Here is a 19,411-nt window from a genome sequence, read left to right on the forward strand (position 1 = left end):
GCTGAAAATATCTGATAAAAATGCACCTGCGAAGGTTGTGCGGCCGCATAATTTTGGTGCAGTCTGCACAATGGGCTTCTGCGGCCGCACAATTATCATTCGGTCCGCATTCTTTGGGAACTTGGGCTTGGAACTTCAGGGCTTCTACGGTCCACATAAAAATGGGTGCGGCTGCACTTCTGATTATGCGGCCGCACAAAAGTGATGCGGTCTGCACTCTCTACTTTTGGACTTGAAACAGCTCTCTGATTCATCAACCCTGCGGACCCCATAATAATGACTGCAGCCGCACTTGACCTCCTGCGGCCGCACAATTTTGGTGCGGTCTGCATGCCTTTAGCTTTCCCAAACACTTTCTCTGAATCTCCCCTCTGCGGCAGCACTAGAATTGTGCGGTCTGCACTGCTGCCCTTTTTGCCCTGTTTTGGTTCTTGTTCACTTTTGACTCCTTTATGAGTTGATTTTGACTTCTTTGGCTCGTTTCCCAATATTCCTACAAGTAAGCACATTTTGTTAGTTTCCGAGAATACCTTTAAACATTTTTGAGCCAAAACGCAAGTAAAAGAGAGTAAATAAGCGGTCAAAAGCCCTACTTACCAACTCCCCCAAAATTAAGCTTTTGCTTGTTCTCAAGTAAATAAGGCAATTCTCACCTCCGCTAGAAAAAGGGATATTTCAGCTAGCCTACGGTAAATCAATTACAAATCAATTGGGACCAACAATTATCCACAACACATATGAATTATCAACAACGCAATGATATGACTTTTGAGTACAATAGTTCTAGTGTGACACTAGAGCATCAAGAGTTGACTTTATTCCTCAAGGAAGCTCGCTCTTTCATGTAGGTCATTGTGGATCCCAAACTCCTCCTCCTCCTCTACTCTCCATTAGCAAATCTCACTTTAGAATGTAACATTCGAAGCAAAGATTGTGAGAAGTTCGCTCATCTCTCTCAAAAGAACGTCACAAGTCCGGCTTTGAGTACCACAAGCTTTCCCCTTATGTAAATCACCACTAATGTAAGCTCACTCAACTTGAAATCATGTAGGGCTTTTGTGGGATGTAATGAAGGCTTTTGCACCAAGGTAAGACTTGTTGGAATAGAATGGTTTCATCTTTCCTTAAGCACTCCATTTTCTCTTTTCGGCTCATCCTTTCTCGACTCTTTGCGTCATTTTCTTCTTCCTCGGGGAACTAGAGAGACGTGACGTCACTCTTTCTTGATCATGAAATTTATTTTTCTCCTTTTCTATTTACTTCAGCCTTTCCTCCTTATTTTGTTTTGAATTCCCTTCAACTCTTCACTTTATTCACTTTCTTTTTGGCATTTTTCTTTTTGTTCTTTCTTTCTTTTCTTTGCCTTCCCTTTTCTTCATTTTTTTTTCTTCTTTGTACCTTTTATCACTTTAAAACTCCTCGTCTCTCCCCAAACTTACGTTTTTTTGCCAATTGTTTCTCAAGAATGTTAAGGAAAGATCGGGTGCCAAGAGAGGGTCATTACAAAATGGATAAAGGCTTGTAATGTGGTATTGAAAGAAAAAGGACTTTGGCTCAAAGAGGTTGACTAGGGATATCACATTAGTAGGCTATGGAAGATTTCAAATTTCAAATTGGATCAAGGAGAGCCTACAATCATTTCTCAAGCCAAGCTACACTTAAAATTCGCCTAGAAAAACATTCAGGCACGTTCTAGACTATTGGCATGGGCACTTGTACTTGTAACTAAACATCTCACCTTTCACGCTTCTGGATTCCTAAAGAGAACGAAGTCGAGGGCCCACAACAACCCTAGATAAGATTGAGAATCACAAATGGCTCGATTTGAACCACCCGATGACTGCTTAAGTCAACACAAGAGTCAAAAGGGTCACAACTAAAGCTATTTTCTGCCAACAACTTGTTTTTAACCATACGATCATAGGTAAATATGTTGGTACAAAGTGAAGCATGCTTGAGACACCCTTTATTCATTACTACTATATTTGCCAAAACATAAAATAAATGGACTCAATCCCTTAAGAAGGTTGGCACGCCATTCATCATTGGGAAGAGCCACCCGGTTCACACATAATCCACCTTTGGAAAGAACCGTGGCATTAAGAAAACCAAAGGCTTATTGTTCACTCAAAACGTAAAAAGAAACTAGCAAATTAAAAAGAAGCTACTAAAGTAAGTAAGAAGTTATACTACTAAGGAAAAGCAAACTAAAGAAGCTATGAAATAAACTACGGAGAGCGAGATAAATGAATATACAAACCGAAGTCAAATGAATATATACATAAGAAAAATGAATATTTACATCAAATAGAGAGAATATATACATACCAAAGGAAAATAAAGATGAAAGAAAAATAGTATCAGAGTTATTATAGCCCAAATGTCAAAGTCAAATAATCAAAATAGACCACCCCCCAAATGAAAATAAGCATTGTCCTTAATGCTTAACAAAAATAAGAACAGGGAAAGGGCAGAGGGTTAAGAGAACTCCCTATGCGGTCTCAGTCTGCGTAGGATCATCAGCACCCCCGGTCTCAAGTTGTATCTCATCATCACCTAGCTGAGGGACAACAGGGTTGCTGAGCATCTGGATCATCTCCTCAACAGTGTGGGAGGTCGCAACCGGCTCCTCAGATTGGTCGGCTGCTGCCTCTGGTGCCTCGGGAACTACTGGTGCTACACGTGTTGTTGGGACTGAAGGCGCCATAAGCAGATCCAATGGCAGATCTCCGGCAGATGCAATCTGGCGACCTCCTTTCTCAACTTGTCCACTGACCTCTTTGATGCTTGAGACTTCTTCATCTTTTTGGCCTACTTGCTCAAGTCCTCAATGACCTTCCCATGCGCCACTAGAGTATCCGCAATGGTCTTCTGGTTTTCCAGAATATTCTTTAATGCTTCCTCCACTGACGGAGGTACCTGTGGCTCTGTTGGGGCTGAGGACTGTGCTGCAACAACACTTGATATATCCGTCAGCTTTGTAGTAGTTGCCTGCATCTAGTTGTTGAGACATGCCAATGTCTGGGAGACTAGCAGCGCAGTCTGAGGATAAGATGAAGCTGGCACCAGTAATGGCACTGATAATCTAGTAGAAGCAGGTGGTCCGAAAGATAAAGGTGGCATGGCTGTTGTCCCGGTGGAAGTACCAGCTGTTGTGGAAGGCTCGGCAGATGAATTAGTAACCACTACCGCTGGCTTCTCAGACTGGCCAGTGGAGGTAGTAGCTTTACCCTTGAATTTCGGGTTGTCATCTCCCTGAAGGTGGTACCATGAGAAAGGCTTCTTGGCCTTCACTTCTGTATCAAAATGCTTCGGCTCCACCCCTTGATCCTTGAAGTATTCTGTGAGGAAGTTCGGGTACAGATAGGATCTTTCACCCTTCTGGATAGCTAAAGTGATGTCGGTGGACATGATAGCACCAACATTTATTGGATACCCAGCCATAATTGAAGCCACCAAGACTGCAAAGGGAAGTGGGAGCATGTTTTCATTGAGGCATGGGTCAATGCGGATACACACGGACATTTTCCACCCTTTTGCTTCAAAGTTTAGAGTGGCCCTAACAATTGGAACCCTTGTTGTGAGCCACGGAGGTGTTGACCCTTAAATTGCTAGAATCTCAGCTAACCACGAGCGAGTTGCATCACCCATAGCTAGCTTCTCCAAGTATTGCACTGCTTCTACTTCTTCAAACCATACATATGAGTTCAGTGCACTAGGATCAAAGTGAATTTTCAGATTGCGGACTTTGGTCACCTTTGTACCCTTTTTGATGTGAGCAACATTTGCGTAAAATTCTTTGACCAAGTGCTCATTTGCGTCTAGAATGCCGTTGGTGAACCATTTCCATCCTTTTCGCTCTTGGAATTTCCTAAAGACATTGGGGTTGTGCTTGCTCAAATCTTTCATAAAAAATTGTTGCTCAAGAGTGAGCAACCTCTGTGTCCACCATTCCCTAAACTTTGCAAAGGCATTGGCACTAACAAATATGTCCTCCCATATCTCTGGCCTTCTTGACCTCTCTAAGCCTCCCACTGCAGTATCTCCCCCTCTACCATCATCTGGGACATTATCATCATCGTCTAAATTGATTGGAGCAGGTGGAGCATGGGAGGCAGAGGGCTCAGAATCTTGACTACCCTCTTCCGAACCTTCAGTCGAACTGGCAGCTGATGAAGACTCATTTACCAAATGAAATCTCCCCGGGAATCGTTGTGATTGGGCTTTCGGCTGAGCTTGCACGGAGTTACCCTCAGAAGCTTCCCCGGAGGGGACATACTCACTAGTCTCAGCGGTATCAAGGGCTCTATTGGCTTATGGCCCTCTGGATTGCTAAAGGAGGTTGCTTGTGCCTTGACCCCGGCCTCGGGAGGGTTCTGCCCTCCCATTTGACATATCTCCTTTTCTACATGATCGAACCATTGTCTACAACACATAAGAACTAGAAATCATTTACAATTGAAGCTCATAATGTATACATAAGCATTATTGAAAGTTGCAGCAAAACTGTGTCAGAAGGGTAGTGCGGACCGCACAAAAATGAGTGCAGCCGCATAACCAAGAGTGTGAACTGCACAATTTTGACTGCGGCCGCACAGCCCCAGGTTTAGACTACTGGGGTCTCTGATGTTTCATCAGTGTGGACCGCACAAAAATGAGTGTGGCCGCACAAATCCACTGCGGATCGCACAATTTTGAGTGCGGCCGCACAAGTCAGGCATACAATTTTCCTAACTCAGAGAGTTCCAAACCGCACAAAAGTGTTTGCGGCCGCATAGCTCTTAGTGCAGATCGCACAAAAGTGTGTGTGGCCGCATAATTCAAATTTCACGAGCACTGTACTAGGGTTCATGCAATCTTTTCATAATTTAGACATGGTTTACACAATTAAACATGGGTAGCTACTTACCTAGACCCCAATTAACACTTAATATGCTACCCACATGATTGTAAGCAAGAAAGGACTAACGATTGACCTTTTGAGGCATGTAATTAACCCTAAATCAAAGAACAAAACAAAACCAAAGATGAAGAATCTCTAGATGAAATTAACATACCAGTAATGAAGATGCATGTGAGGGAATTGAACAATAGCACAAGATCACCTTCTTTAAACTCCTTGTTGTGGATGTACTTGTCATGGAGGTACTTTATCTTATCCTTGTAAAGGGACGAACTTGTGTAGGCATGATAACGAAATTCATCAAGCTCATTAAAATGTGCCACTCTTAGATTTGCAGCGACATCCCACTCAAGGTTCAACTTCTTCAAAGCCCACATGGCCTTATGTTCAAGTTTTACCGGAAGATGACATGCCTTCCCAAACACCAATTGATATGGAGACATCTCAATCTGCATCTTGTAGGCCGTCCTATAAGCCCAAAGAGCATCATCAAGTTTTCTTGACCAATCCGTTAGATTGGCATTCACAGTCTTTGACAAAATACTCTTGATCTCCCGGTTGGAGACTTCAACCTGTTTGCTTTCTTGAGGATGGTAGGAGGTGGAGACTTTATGAGTGACAACATACTTGGTGAGTGAGGTATCAAAAGCCCGGTTGCAAAAATGCGAACCCCCTTCACTAATAATGGCCCTCGGACTACCAAACCTTGTGAAGATGTTCTTTTTCAAGAATGCCACCACACTTCGAGCTTCGTTGTTGGGTAAAGGCACGGCTTCAACCCATTTTGACACATAGTCCACAACTACCAAAATTTAAGTGTTCCCACAAGAGCTTACGAACGGTCCCATGAAATCAATACCCCAAACATCAAAGATATCAATCTCTAAAATGGTGGTAAGGGGCATCTCATTCTTCTTAGAAATCCCACCGGCCTTTTGGCACTCATAACAACACTTGACAAGCTCAATAGCGTCCTTGTAGAGGGTAGGCTAATAGAATCCACAAGTTAAAACCTTTGTAGCCGTTCTAGCTCCACCATGATGACCACCATACGGTAAAGAGTGGCAAGATTCAAGAATCCCCATTTGTTCTTCTTCCAGCACACATCTCCAGATCACACCATCGGTACATATCCGGAAAAGATAAGGCTCATCCCAATAATAATCCAAGCAATCCCGTTTGAGCTTCTTCCTTTGGTTTGAAGAGAGCTCATTCAGTACAATGCTGCTCACAAGATAATTGGCTAGATCGGCAAACCATGGCATCCCGGTCATTGAAATGGCTAACAATTGCTCGTCGGGGAAGGAATCATTGATCTCAAGGCCATCATTTGGCCTCCCCTCCTCCTCCAATCGGGACAAGTGGTCCACCACTTGATTTTTACTACCCTTGTGGTCTTGAATCTCTAGATCAATTTCTTGCAAAATAAGCACCTACCGCATCAACCTTGCCTTAGAATCTTTCTTGCTCATCAAATATCAAAGCGACGCATGATCGGTGTGGACAATCACCTTAGCACCCATCAAATACGGCCGGAACTTCTCCATAGCAAAAACAATAGCAAGTAGCTCTTTTTCAGTCACTGTGTAGTTGACTTGGGCATCATTCATGGTCTTACTAGCATAGTAGACCGGATGGAAGATTTTGTTGATTCTTTGCCTAAATACCACTCAAACCTCAACATCACTAGCATTACACATGAGCTCAAAAGGCAAGCTCCAATCAGGTGCGGTGATAATAGGAGTAGTAGTCAACTTGAACTTAAGAAACTCGAATGCCTTTATACAATCTTCATTGAAATGAAACTTAGCATCCTTCTCCAAAAGTTTGCACAATGGGTTCACCGCCTTGGAAAAGTCCTTGATGAATCAGCGATAGAAACCCGCATGACCCAAGAAGCTCCTCACTCCCTTCACGGATGTAGGAAGAGGTAGTTTGGAGATCACTTCAATTTTGGCTTGGTCGACCTCAATACCGTGTTTTGAAATTTTATGGCCGAGGACATGCCTTCCTCAACCATGAAGTGACACTTCCTCCAATTCAACACCAAATTTGTCTCCTCACATCTAGCCAATACCCTATCCAAATTGTTCAAACAATCTTCAAACGCATTCCCAACCACAGAAAAATCATCCATAAAGACCTCAAGAATATCCTCCACCATGTCGGTGAAAATAGCTATCATATACCGTTGAAAAGTCGCTGGTGTATTACACAACCCAAAAGGCATCCTTGAAAACGAGAAAGTACCATAAGGACATGTGAAAGTGATATTCTATTGGTCCTCGGGAGCAATAAGAATTTGATTGTAGCTGGAGTATCCATCAAGGAAGCAATAAAAAGCACGTCCGACCAACCTATCAAGCATTTGATCAAGAAATGGAAGCGGGAAATGATCTTTCCAAGTGACTTTGTTGAGTTTCCTGTAGTCCATGCACACTCTCCACCCAGTAACGATTCTTGTTGGGATCAATTCATTCTTGTCATTTGTTACCACAGTCATGTCCCCTTTCTCTAGGACACATTTCACTGGAGAGGTCCATGAGCTATCAAAAATAGGGTAAACAAACCCGGCATCTAACCACTTGATTATCTCCTTCTTCACCACCTCTTGCATTTCTTCATTTAGCCTCCTTTGATGTTCAACGGATGGTTTGACATCCTCCTCCAAAATAATCTTGTGCATGCAAAAGGCGGGGCTTATGCCCCGGATATCCTCCAAAGTCCATCCGATTGCTCTTTTCCTCCTTTGTAGCACCTCCAATGTGGACTCTACCTGCATGTCAATTAAGAAAGAAGAAAGGATAACCGGTAAAGTAGAAGGGCCAAGGAATTCATACCAGAGATGCGGGGGTAATAGCTTTAACTCCAAGATAGGAGGCTCCTCGCTTGAGGGCTTTGTTGGAGGAGTCTTCCGGTTTTCAAGATCATAAGATAGTTTTCGGGCCTCATAAGTGTACGAACCCATGCCTTTCAATGTATTTACACACTCCACATATCCATCACTCTCCTCATCATCATCAAGGTTGAGAAAACGGCTTCAAATTTGCCTTCAACATTCATTGTGGCACTAGCATCATCACAATCACATCCGTCACCAAATCCATGAACGAACAAACTTCATTACTATTCGGTTGCCTCATTGATTTGCACACATGGAAGACAACCTTTTCTTCACCCACCCTTAAAGTGAGCTCATCGACTTCCACATCAATAAGAGTCTTCACCGCAGCTAGGAAAGGTCTACCCAAAATGATAGGCACCTCATAGTCCACAATCAAGAATCACAAAGCCCGCTGGGAGGATAAACTTGTCAACTCGAACCAATACATCATCAATAATACCCAAAGGCCTCTTCATTGTTCGATCCGCCATTTGCAACCTCATGGATGTGGGTCTTGGTTGCCCAATTCCCAAAGTTTTGAACATCGAATAGGGCATCAAGTTGATACTTTCCCCGAGATCACATAATGCTTTGGCAAAATCGGTGCTCCCAATTGTGCAAGGGATTGTGAAAGCGCCCGGATATTCATACTTCAGAGCCATTGAGTGCACAATAGCACTCACTTGATGAGTCATCTTGATGGTTTCATAATTCATCGATCTTTTCTTGGTTACCAAATCCTTCATGAATTTTGCATATCCCGGCATGTGTTCCAATGCTTCAACCAATGGCACATTTATGGACAAACTCTTCATCATATCAATAAACCTTTTGAATTGGTTCTCACTATTTTTCTTTGAAAGCCTTTGAGGGTATGGAGGAAGGGGCCTTGGCATTGGTGCCTTAGCCTTTGGCACTACCTGTTCCGGCATGTCAATCACGTGTTCCCTAGATGGGTTCACCTCTTCTTGCATCTCCTCCACACTTTCATCTATATAAATTCTCACATCTTCATTAGCTCGAACCACATTGCTTGGGATTTCATATTCTTGAACCACAACATCTTCATCCGCAATCCTTCTTTGATTTGAGGTGGTTGCTTCTCCGTATTTTTCACTTCTAGTAGTCACGGCCATAGCATGTCCCGTATTATCCCCACCCTTTGGTTTTACCACCGTATCACTAGGTAGTGCCCCCTTAGGACGAGTGTTCAAAGCTTGCGAGATTTGGCCTAATTGAACCTCCAAATTGCGGACAGAAGTGTTGTGAAAGGCTAATTGAGCATGGGAGTCGGCATTCTTCTCCATCATCTGCTTAAACATGTTCTCAATTCTTCCCATTTCATTGTTAGAAGAGCTCGGACCTTGAGAAGGATATGGAGGTGGATTGCTTGGTTGTTGGAACATCGGGGACCTTTGACAACCCGATCCCGGTTGTTGTTGTTGTTCCACCCTCTTTGGTTATTTCCACCCCAATTGCCTTGATTACTCCAATTGCCTTGATTTCCTTGATTGTTCCAATTGCCTTGATTAGGAATGCCACCACTCTAATTGCCTTGGTGGTTTTGGTTGTTCCAATTACCTTGGTTCCCTTGGGACCTTCATTGTTGTTGATTTTGTCCTTGAGCATTGTTTCTTTGACCTTGATAATTGTTGACATATTGAACTTCTTCTTCTTGCTCATTGAACGAATCACCTTGATCATAACCACTATCATCTTGTATAAATTGTTCTGGACGTTTTTGCATTTGTTGACCTTGTTTCCGTCTTTTGTTTACCATCATATTCACACCTTCCATTGCATGCGCTTGTTTTGGCCCTTGAACTTGTTGAAGCTGAGCTTTCGCCAATTGGTTCATGGTAGTTGTCAACCCGGCAATAGCTTGCCCATGATCATGTAGCTCCTTGCGTAGGTGAATAAAATTAGGGTCACCTTGCGGAACATTAGCTCTACTTTGCCATGTCGAAGAGGTATCCGCCATCTCATCAGGAATTTCACAAGCTTCGGTATTGCGTGTTCATGAAGTTCCCTATGGCGGGTTGATTTACCAAGCATTGGTTTGTTGTGTTGATCCCCCTTGTATAAGGTTTGTTGGATCATGGCCTCAGTCATATCATTATTCGGGCACTCTTTTGCCATGGTACGATATCTTTCCCAAATCTCGTGCAATGGCTCGTTGGATTTTTGCTTGAAAGCAAGAATCTCATCCCGAAGCGTCTCCATATGTCCCGGAGAGAAAAATTTAGAAATGAACTTTTGTGCCAACTCATCCCAAGTGTGGATGGATTGATTGGACAACCTCTCTAACCAGTCTAATGCCTTTCCCCGTAGAGAAAAGGGAAATGGACTCAACCTCAGCGCATCCTCAGAGATATTTGTTTGCTTGATCCCCCAACAAGTATCGATGAACCCTTTGAGATGCTTGTAGGCATTTTGATTTGGAGCCCCGGTGAAGAGTCTCTGTTGCTCAAGTAGTGTAAGCATCACGTTGGTGATTTAGAAGTTGCCCGCCGTAATGCGGGGCGGGACTATAGCACTTGCATAACCCTCATTTGGTAACTATTGGTGAGTTGTTGCTCTTGGAGGAGGTGGGGGAGGGGCGGGCACATTATCTTGAGGCGGCGGCCTCGTCTATTAGCTTGAGGTTCAAGAGGAACCTCCTCAACTTGGTCATCATCCACATCCTCCCCCACTGGCAAATTCCCGATGGCCTCATTGTTGAGGGCCATTTTTGTACCTAAAAGCGATTAAAAAACAAAGTTAGTCTCAGAAAGAAAAGAAGACAAAGCACACAAAAACCTAGATATATAGCTAAATACGTTTAACTCCCCGGCAACGGCGCAAAAAATTGATCTCTCCCAAACTCACACCACAATTATAGGTAGTGAGGCGGTTGAAGAAATAATAAAACCCAACGCGAGTCGGGGTCGATTCCTCAGGGAGTTAGAAATGGGATTAGGTATACACCTAGTGTAAGTGTATAATGTGCCTCAATTTTTACTTCCACATTCTTGTTGGTTGTTTCTATTTCTACTTAAGGCTATTGATTGTAAATAATAAACTAGAAGACAATGTTTTTGATTTTGGTTGTTTTTCTAATGATAAAGGATATAGGTTCGTGACTTCCACCTAGGTGGTTACCTAACGGGTTGTAAGCTCTAGGGCAAGTTTGATTAGTCGGGATCGTAATATAGCAATCACACGCAATTACCCACTCTATACCTCTCGGTAGTTTGAGTGATTTTGCCTAGTTTGGCTTTCTCAAGCCCAAATGGTTATTGCACAAATCAAGTAATATATGCTCAAGTCGGGTCTCACTATCTCTAGTTTGACCCTTTAATTGGGGCTATCAATTTCTTGAGTTCAGCCCAATTCCTTGTTAGCCATGTTTTCCTAGACTTAGTCTCTCTTTTTCAAGTAGAGACTAAGTCAAATAGACATGAATCAATGTTTGCAACCATTGATTCTAGAATTCAAGCATAAACAAGGCTAAATATCACTAACCCAATCACAAACAAGCCCTAAATTAAATACTCATTAAGTGCCCACACTAGGGTTGGGCCACAACCCTAGCTATAGATTTAGCTATTCATGAAAAATAAAAAAATTAAGATAGAATGCATAATAATTTATTAGACAAAGAAAATCTAATATTTAGAAGTTAATCTAGTATAAAATTACTTAAAACAGTAAAGAAAACGGCTCAGGTGCACTTCTGAAAATCGAACTTAACCTAAAAATGACAAAAAGTTCTATTTATACTGAGCTGAAAATATCTGAGAAAAATGCCCCTGCGAAGGTTATGCGGCCGCATAATTCTGGTGCGGTCCGCACAATGGGCTTCTGCGGCCGCACAATTATCATGCGGTCCGCATTTTTTGGGAACTTGGGCTTGGAACTTCAGGGCTTCTGTGGTCCGCAAAAAAATGGGTGCAGCCGCACTTCTGATTATGTGATCGCACAAAAGTGATGTTGTCCGCACTCTCTGCTTTTAGACTTGAAATAGCACTCTGATTCTTCAATCCTGCAGACCGCATAAAAATGATTGCGACCACACAATTTTGGTGTCGTCCGCATGCCTATAGCTTGCTCAAACACTATTCTCTGAATCTCCCCTCTGCGGCCGCACTAGAATTGTGCGGTCCGCACTGCTGCCCTTTTTGCCCTGTTTTGGTTCTTGTTCACTTTTGACTTCTTTATGAGTTGATTTTGACTTCTTTGGCTCGTTTCTCAATATTCCTGCAAGTAAGCACATTTTGTTAGTTTTTGGGAATACCTTTAAGCATTTTTAGCCAAAACGCAAGTAAAAGAGAGCAAATAAGCGGTCAAAATCCCTACTTATCAACGACCCATTATAGAGAATGTGGAATTTATGTTCATCGTTACATCTTCATTAGTGGCCCTCATAATTGATATCAAAGGAGGGCACGATCCTAAGACCTCCTTCCCTAGACACAGCTATAAATAGTGAGCCCAATTATCATTGTAGAGGATACAAATTTTCTGGCAAACTTATACTACATTCTATACAAAGCTTAATATCATATACTTTCTTGCTTTTGATCTTATCATTGCTATGCCCGGGAAATCTTGTTCCCCGAATATTTATTTCTGCTATTTTATCTACATTCTGAGGCTAAGTTTCATATTATTCTTTAATTGTTTTATTATTTCTAGATCAAATTAGTTCACTTGTCTAGAAAATCACGTATAAATTCAACTGTACCATTTTACGGGTAAATAGTTTGGCGCCCACCGTGAGGCCTAGACAGTCATGTAATTAAATTGATCCTTGTCTTTTTTTACTAACCTGCTTTGATTATTATGTCTTAGAAAAGAAAAACCATAAGAAATGGCAGATAACACCGTTAATGACACGCCCAACCCCGAGATTCAACGAGATCGGCCTCACTTCAAGGACTCAATCAGTGATACTCTTAATGAGGAGAATGACGCCACACCAGTTCATAAGAGGCAGTATCCTCGACAAGTTCAGGAGGAAACTCCCGATGACTATTGTTGACGCGGTAAGGGTTTTATAAGAGCAACAGGCGATCATACTAGGCCATCTCACGCGGCAGGTTATGACGAAGTTGAAGCAAGCACTGTCAGGTGCTTACAACAATGCAAATAGACGAGATCCAATTCCTCCCGGTGTCCCCACAAATCAAAACACGCAGAGGGTCGACAACAACACTCCTATGGGTGAGGTTGGCACCGACGGAGCCGGAGGAACGGATCCGGTCTCAATAACGAGAACGATCCTTTGAAGAGCAAACTTTTACGATTTATGAGGGAAGAAAACGCCCGCATGGACCAAATCCCAGGCGCACCACCAGTAATGAAGGGCCCAGATTCAAAGAAGTATACTCAATTGTCGTACAAGCCGAGTGCGGCACCAGAGTTGATCCCAAAACGGTTTAAAATGCCTGAAGTGCCAAAATATAATGGAACTTCGGATCCTCAGGAGCATATTATCACTTACACGACGACAATAAAAGGAAATGATTTAGCGCCTCACGAAATTGAATCTGTGTTGCTAACGAAATTCGGGGAAACTCTCATGAGAGGAGCTCTGATGTGGTATTCATTATTACCCGAGCATTCCATAGATTCCTTCAAAATGCTCGAGGATTCCTTCATCAAGGCCCATGCTGGGGCCACAAAAGTGCAAGCCCGAAAGGCCAATATATTCAGGATTGCGCAGGGAGAGTCCGAGTTGCTACGCGATTCATCACCCGTTTTCGGAAGGAAAGAATGTTTCTCCCGGCTATCCCAAATGAATGGGCGGCTGAAGCATTCACTAAAGGACTGAATCCGAGAAGTTCAGACGCTTCCCGGAAGTTGAAGCAAAGCTTGCTTGAGTTTCAGGCAATGACTTGGGCAAACATCCACAACCGGTACGAGTCAAAGATAAGAATCGAAGATGATCAAGTTGGCTTTCCATCGTCGGCCAAAGGACGAAAGAAAGATAGAGGAAAATCAAAAGATGACTACGACGGACGGACTTTGAGGGGACAATTTTTTCCATACAAACGAATCGAAGGCCATGGTAGGGACCCCCGTACATCAGATAAGTCTACCGTCGATAGAAGGTCCGATCGTGGGCGGAACAGTAGGTCGTTACAGGATAAGGAGACACCGGGGTCTCGAGATTCTCCTTACCCCAAGTTATCAGAATACAACTTTAACGTCAGTATAGTGGAATTAGTGTCAGCCATGAGAAACATCAAAGAAGCACGGTTCCCAAGACCAATGAGATCTGATTCCAGTCAGAGGGATCCTAACCTATGGCGTGATTACCATGGGACAAATGGCCACCAAACAGGGGACTGTCGACACCTTCGAGAAAAAGTGGCAAAGCTGTTGAAGAATGGTCATCTCAGAGAATTCTTAAGTGACCGAGCCAAGAACAACTATGGTCGGAATAGAGACAACGCGGAACCCTCAAAAGCAGGAGAAAAACCCCAACGCAAAATGATGAATATGATCTTTGCAGGGGAATGAGATTAATAGGGTCACCTTTTCAGCGACAAAGAAGACGAAAGTTTTAATAACTCATAGTAAAAGGCTCCAGGAAGATGATATCACTTTCACGGAGGAAGATGCAGACGGATTGTTGTTACCGCACAACGATGCATTGGTAATTTCTTTAAATGTATTAGACTTTAAAATTAAACGTGTTTAAGTGGATCTAGGAAGTTCGGCTCATATCATACAATGGAGAGTATTGAAGCAAGCTAAACTCACTGGAAGCATTGTTCCAGCTACAAAGCTCCTGGCTGGTTTCAACCTCATGAGCGTATCGACCCTGGGGAGATTTTGTTGCTCACGAACGCTGAAGGAGTAATGAAAACAACTCTCTTCGAAGTAGTAGATGGTGACATGGGATAAAATATCATCTTGGGAAGACCATGGCTACACGAGATGAAAGTTGTACCCTCAACGTATCACCAATTGCTGAAATTTCCAACTTCCAGAAGAACTAGGCAGATAAGGGGTGATCAACCAGCATCAAGGGAGATGAATGCAACTTCAGTTTCCAGAAGCAAATAAAGGAGCACGCGGCATAGAAATTACAGGAACCGGCACTTGCTCCCGAGCTAGAAGAAATTAGCCACGGGAATAGATCGTCGAAATAATATCATTTGTCGAGATATTTCCAAGTTCCAGAAGAGACGGACGCGACAAAGTCCACGACGGAAGAACTGGAGCGAGTTGCATTGTTCGAACAATTCTTAGAAAGGAAGTTCCATTTGGGAACGAGACTGCACCCGGAGCTCAGGTCTAGTTTTATTAAATTTCTTAAATTTAACGTCGATTGTTTTGCATGGTCGCATGAGGATATGACAGGTATCCCAATGGAGGTAGCAGTGCACAAGCTAAGCTTAGATCCCAACGTACCTCAGGTAAGAGAAAAGAAACGATCTATTGCCAAAGCCAGGAACAAATTCGTCAAAGAAGAGGTAACTCGCTTGTTTAATATCGGTTTGATCCGAGAGGTAAGATATCCAAATTGGCTGGCTAATGTAGTGGTAGTTCCTAATAAGAACAATAAATTTTGTATGTGCATAGATTATAAAGATCTTAATAAGGCGTGCCCGAAAGACTCATTCCCAATGCCAAATATCGATCAAATGATTGATGCCACGGCCGAGCACGAGTTAATGAGTTTCCTCGATGCTTATTCCGGGTATAAAAAAATCAAGATAAACCCGAAAGATCAGGAAAAGACTTCGTTTATAACGAATTTCGGTACATATTGATGCCTTTCGGGTTGAAGAATGCCGGAGCCACTTATCAGCGGCTCGTGAACAAGATGTTTGAAAATCAGATTGGAAAAACTATGGAAGTTTACATAGATGATATGCTCGTTAAGTCTTTGAATGCATGTGACCACCTCAAACATCTACAAGAAACTTTTGATATCCTGAGAAAGCATAACATGAAACTTAACCCCGAGAAATGCATGTTCGGGGTTAGTTCTGGTAAGTTTCTGGGGTTTCTGGTCTCGTATAGGGGAATTGAGGTAAACCCTGACAAAATCAAGGCCATAGAGGACATGCCAGATCAACTATCAAGCGTAAAGTAAGTCCAAAGGCTCACGGGAAGGTTGGCAGCTCTGAGCAGGTTTATTTCCCGGTCGTCGGAAAAATGTCATCGTTTCTTCGCTTTGTTCAAAAAGAAAAATGATTTCAACTGGACACCACAGTGCCAACAAGCTTTGAGGGATTTGAAGAGGTACTTATCAAGCCCTCCATTTCTCTCAAAACAAAAAGAAGGCGAAACATTGCTAGTCTATCTCGCGGTCTCGAAAGTTACGGTTAGTGCGGTTTTAGCTTGTGAGGACAAAGCTACGTAATCTCCCATTTATTATGTTAGCAAAATTCTAATGGGAGCAAAAACTTGCTACCCACATTTAGAAAAATTGGCCTTATCTCTCGTAATAGCTGCTTGGAAGCTAAGGCCCTACTTCCAATGTCACCCGATAGCTGTGGTGACTACTTCCCTTTGCGGAACATTCTTCATAAGCCCGAGCTCTCGGGCAGATTGGCCAAATGGGCCGTTGAAATGAGTGAATTTGATATTGAATACAAACCAAGGACTGCAATTAAGTCACAAGTCTTGGCTAACTTCGTGGATGATTTCAGTCTGAGACTGCTACCCCTGGCAACCAAGGAAGCAGCAACGGTGTCGGAATCGACATCGAGAGTTTGGACCTTATTTACGGACAGGGCTTCGGACGTAAAAGGGTCTGGACTTGGAATAGTCTTAATCACGCCTTCAGGAGAAACTTTGAGGCAAGCCATCAGAATGATCCCTTTAACTAACAATGAAGCAGAGTATGAAGCTTTGATTGTAGGACTTGAATTGGCCCGGGGACTTGATTCCGAGGTCATCGAAACCAAATGCGACTCACAACTGGTGGTAAATCGGGTCTATAGGATCTTTGCCACTAAAGAAGAACGCATGCAGCAGTACTTAATAAATGTCCAGGCTCTGTTGGCACGATTCTAAGAGTGGTCAATTACTCATATCCCAAGAGAGGAGAACGCAGAAGCAGATGCGTTGGCAAATTTGGGATCATCAACGGAAATAAAAGGAACAAAGTCAGGGGCGGTAGTACAATTGACAAACTTGGTTTTGGATATAAATGGTTATTACGAGGTAAATTCCACTAGTTTGGTATGGGACTAGAGGAATGAAATAATCGATTACCTCGAGCACGGGAAGTTGCCCGAAGATCACAAGGCATCACGGGCGTCACGCGCAAAAGCTACAAGATACAGCTTCAAGAGAGGCCAATTGTATAGAAAATCTTTCTTAGGCCCGCTGGCCCGGTGCTTACAAGCATCTAAAGCTAACTACATCATAAGAGAAGTTCATGAAGGGATATGCAGCAACCACTCGGGCGCAGATTCCTTGGTACTAAAGTTGGTACATGCAGGATATTACTTGCCCCACATGGAACAGGACGCCAAAGATCTCGTACAAAAATGATAAATGCCAGCGTTATGCACCATTAATGCATCAACCGGCGGAACCCTTACATTCGGTCCTGTCCCCGTGGTTGTTCATGATTTGGGGGATGGACATCGTCAGAACGTTGCCACCGGCTCCCGCAAAGGTAAGGTTTGTTTTAGTTTTGACTGACTATTTCTCCAAATGGGTGGAAGTAGATCCTTATCTAAAGATCGGAGAACACGAAGTGGTAGATTTCTTGTGGGAAAATATAATTTGCAGGTTTGGAATACCGAAAGAAATAGCATGTGACAATGGGCCGTAGTTTATAGGTGCAAAGGTTACGAAGTTCCTTGAAGATTTGAAGATAAAAAGGATCACGTCTTCACCTTACCATCTGAGCGCGAATGGTCAAGCGGAATCAAGGAACAAAGTGATTATTCAAAACCTCAAGAAAAGGTTGGAAACAGCAAAAGGCAAATGGCCCGAAGAATTACGCGGAGTTCTATGGGCCTACCGTACAACGACCAAATCGAGTACAGGAGAAACTCCTTTTTCTCTTGTGTACGGTGCAGAGGCTCTAATCCCGGTGGAAGTAGGAGAACCTAATTTGAGGTACTTCTAAGCAAATGAAGAATTGAACAACGAAGCAATGCTAATCAACTTGGAGCTGCTTGAGGAACGCAGGGACTTGGCGCGTGTAAGAATGGCATCTCAAAAGCAGATAATGGAGCGGTATTTTAATCAAAGAGTCAATCTCCATTATTTCAAGGTAGGAGATTTGGTTCTAAGGAAAGTAACTCAAAATACCCGGGAGCTCAACGCAGGGAAGTTGGGACCAACATGGGAAGGTACCTACCGGATTTCAGCTATCACTGGGAAAGGTTCATACGAGTTGGAAAATCAGAAAGGAGATAAGCTACCTAGCACCTGGAACGTGGCACACCTTAAAAGATATTATTGCTGATCAACATTATCCGAGCAGAAAGTATGTGCTGCACTCTTTTTCCCTTCATTCAGTTTTTGTCCCAATTGGATTTTTTGGCAAGGTTTTTAACGAGGCAGCGACGGAAAGCATACTAATAGGATAGCAGCAGTAAGACCTTTAATATCAAGGCAAATCAGCAAATTTCTGCTTGGGGATGGTTAGATAGTCTTTGGCTCTATAGCAAATTCCTACTGGGAAATTAAGTTTGCTATTGAGCAAAGGTTACCTGACTATTCGCGAGCACAAATCACTAGAGGATTGTTAGATAATCTTTTGCTCGATAGCATAAATTCCTGAGGTAAGGTAAGATGTGTTACCAAGTGAAGGATTATCTGGCAATCCATTGGTGGAATTTTTGAAGGTACAAGACTTCTAGTGTTCCAATTCGCATTCTTCGCATTTGAACACTAGGGGGGAAGGATATAAGGATACAGAACCAGTAATTGCCATGTCAACCACAATGAAAATTTGGAAAAGTAAATATGTCATCGGGATCAGGGACTGCGCAGCCAGCTCCATGGATACAAGTTGTATAAGATAGCCACAAGTAATGGTAATTTCTTTTTTAGCATAGCAAATGCTTGTATACTTTTGAAAATAGAGGGAATTAAATGAAATGAAATCCTTTTATTTTTATCTTGTTTCTAGTCTGAACGATGAACTAACTCTTTCATTTGAAAGTTAAACAAGTACTTCAAATGTTAGTGCCGTAATGAACAGGAGACATCCTCTTCAAGAGAAGCGTAAATATAAGAGGGCCTTCTCGTATCAAAACCCTCAAGTTAAAGGATCGATTTTAGAAGAATCTATGCCTGGAATCAAAATGCCTTCGGGAGGAAATGCACCCGAAGACGTACACAAAAGGATGCAAAAGTAAAATTGCGCAAACAATTATAGAAACCTTCATGTAAAAGGGATAATACTTGGGGCCAAAATGCTTCGAGGAGAAAGCATCCGAGATAACACATAGCAAAATGCGAACAGCAAAACGTGCGCAGAATTCTTAAGAAAACGCAAAAGTTAAAGACTTCCAGGGGTACTCAAACAAAAGTAAGACTCAAATCAAACTTGAGCAAAAATATGTCTTTATTTACAAAAAACATGCCAAAACGGCAAAAAGTACAAGAATGGGAAAAAAAAAAACTAAACTGCAGCACCTCCGGAACCAGGAGGA

The sequence above is a fragment of the Nicotiana attenuata genome, chromosome 2 (genome assembly GCF_001879085.1).
Source record: "Nicotiana attenuata strain UT chromosome 2, NIATTr2, whole genome shotgun sequence".
NCBI lineage: Eukaryota > Viridiplantae > Streptophyta > Magnoliopsida > Solanales > Solanaceae > Nicotiana > Nicotiana attenuata.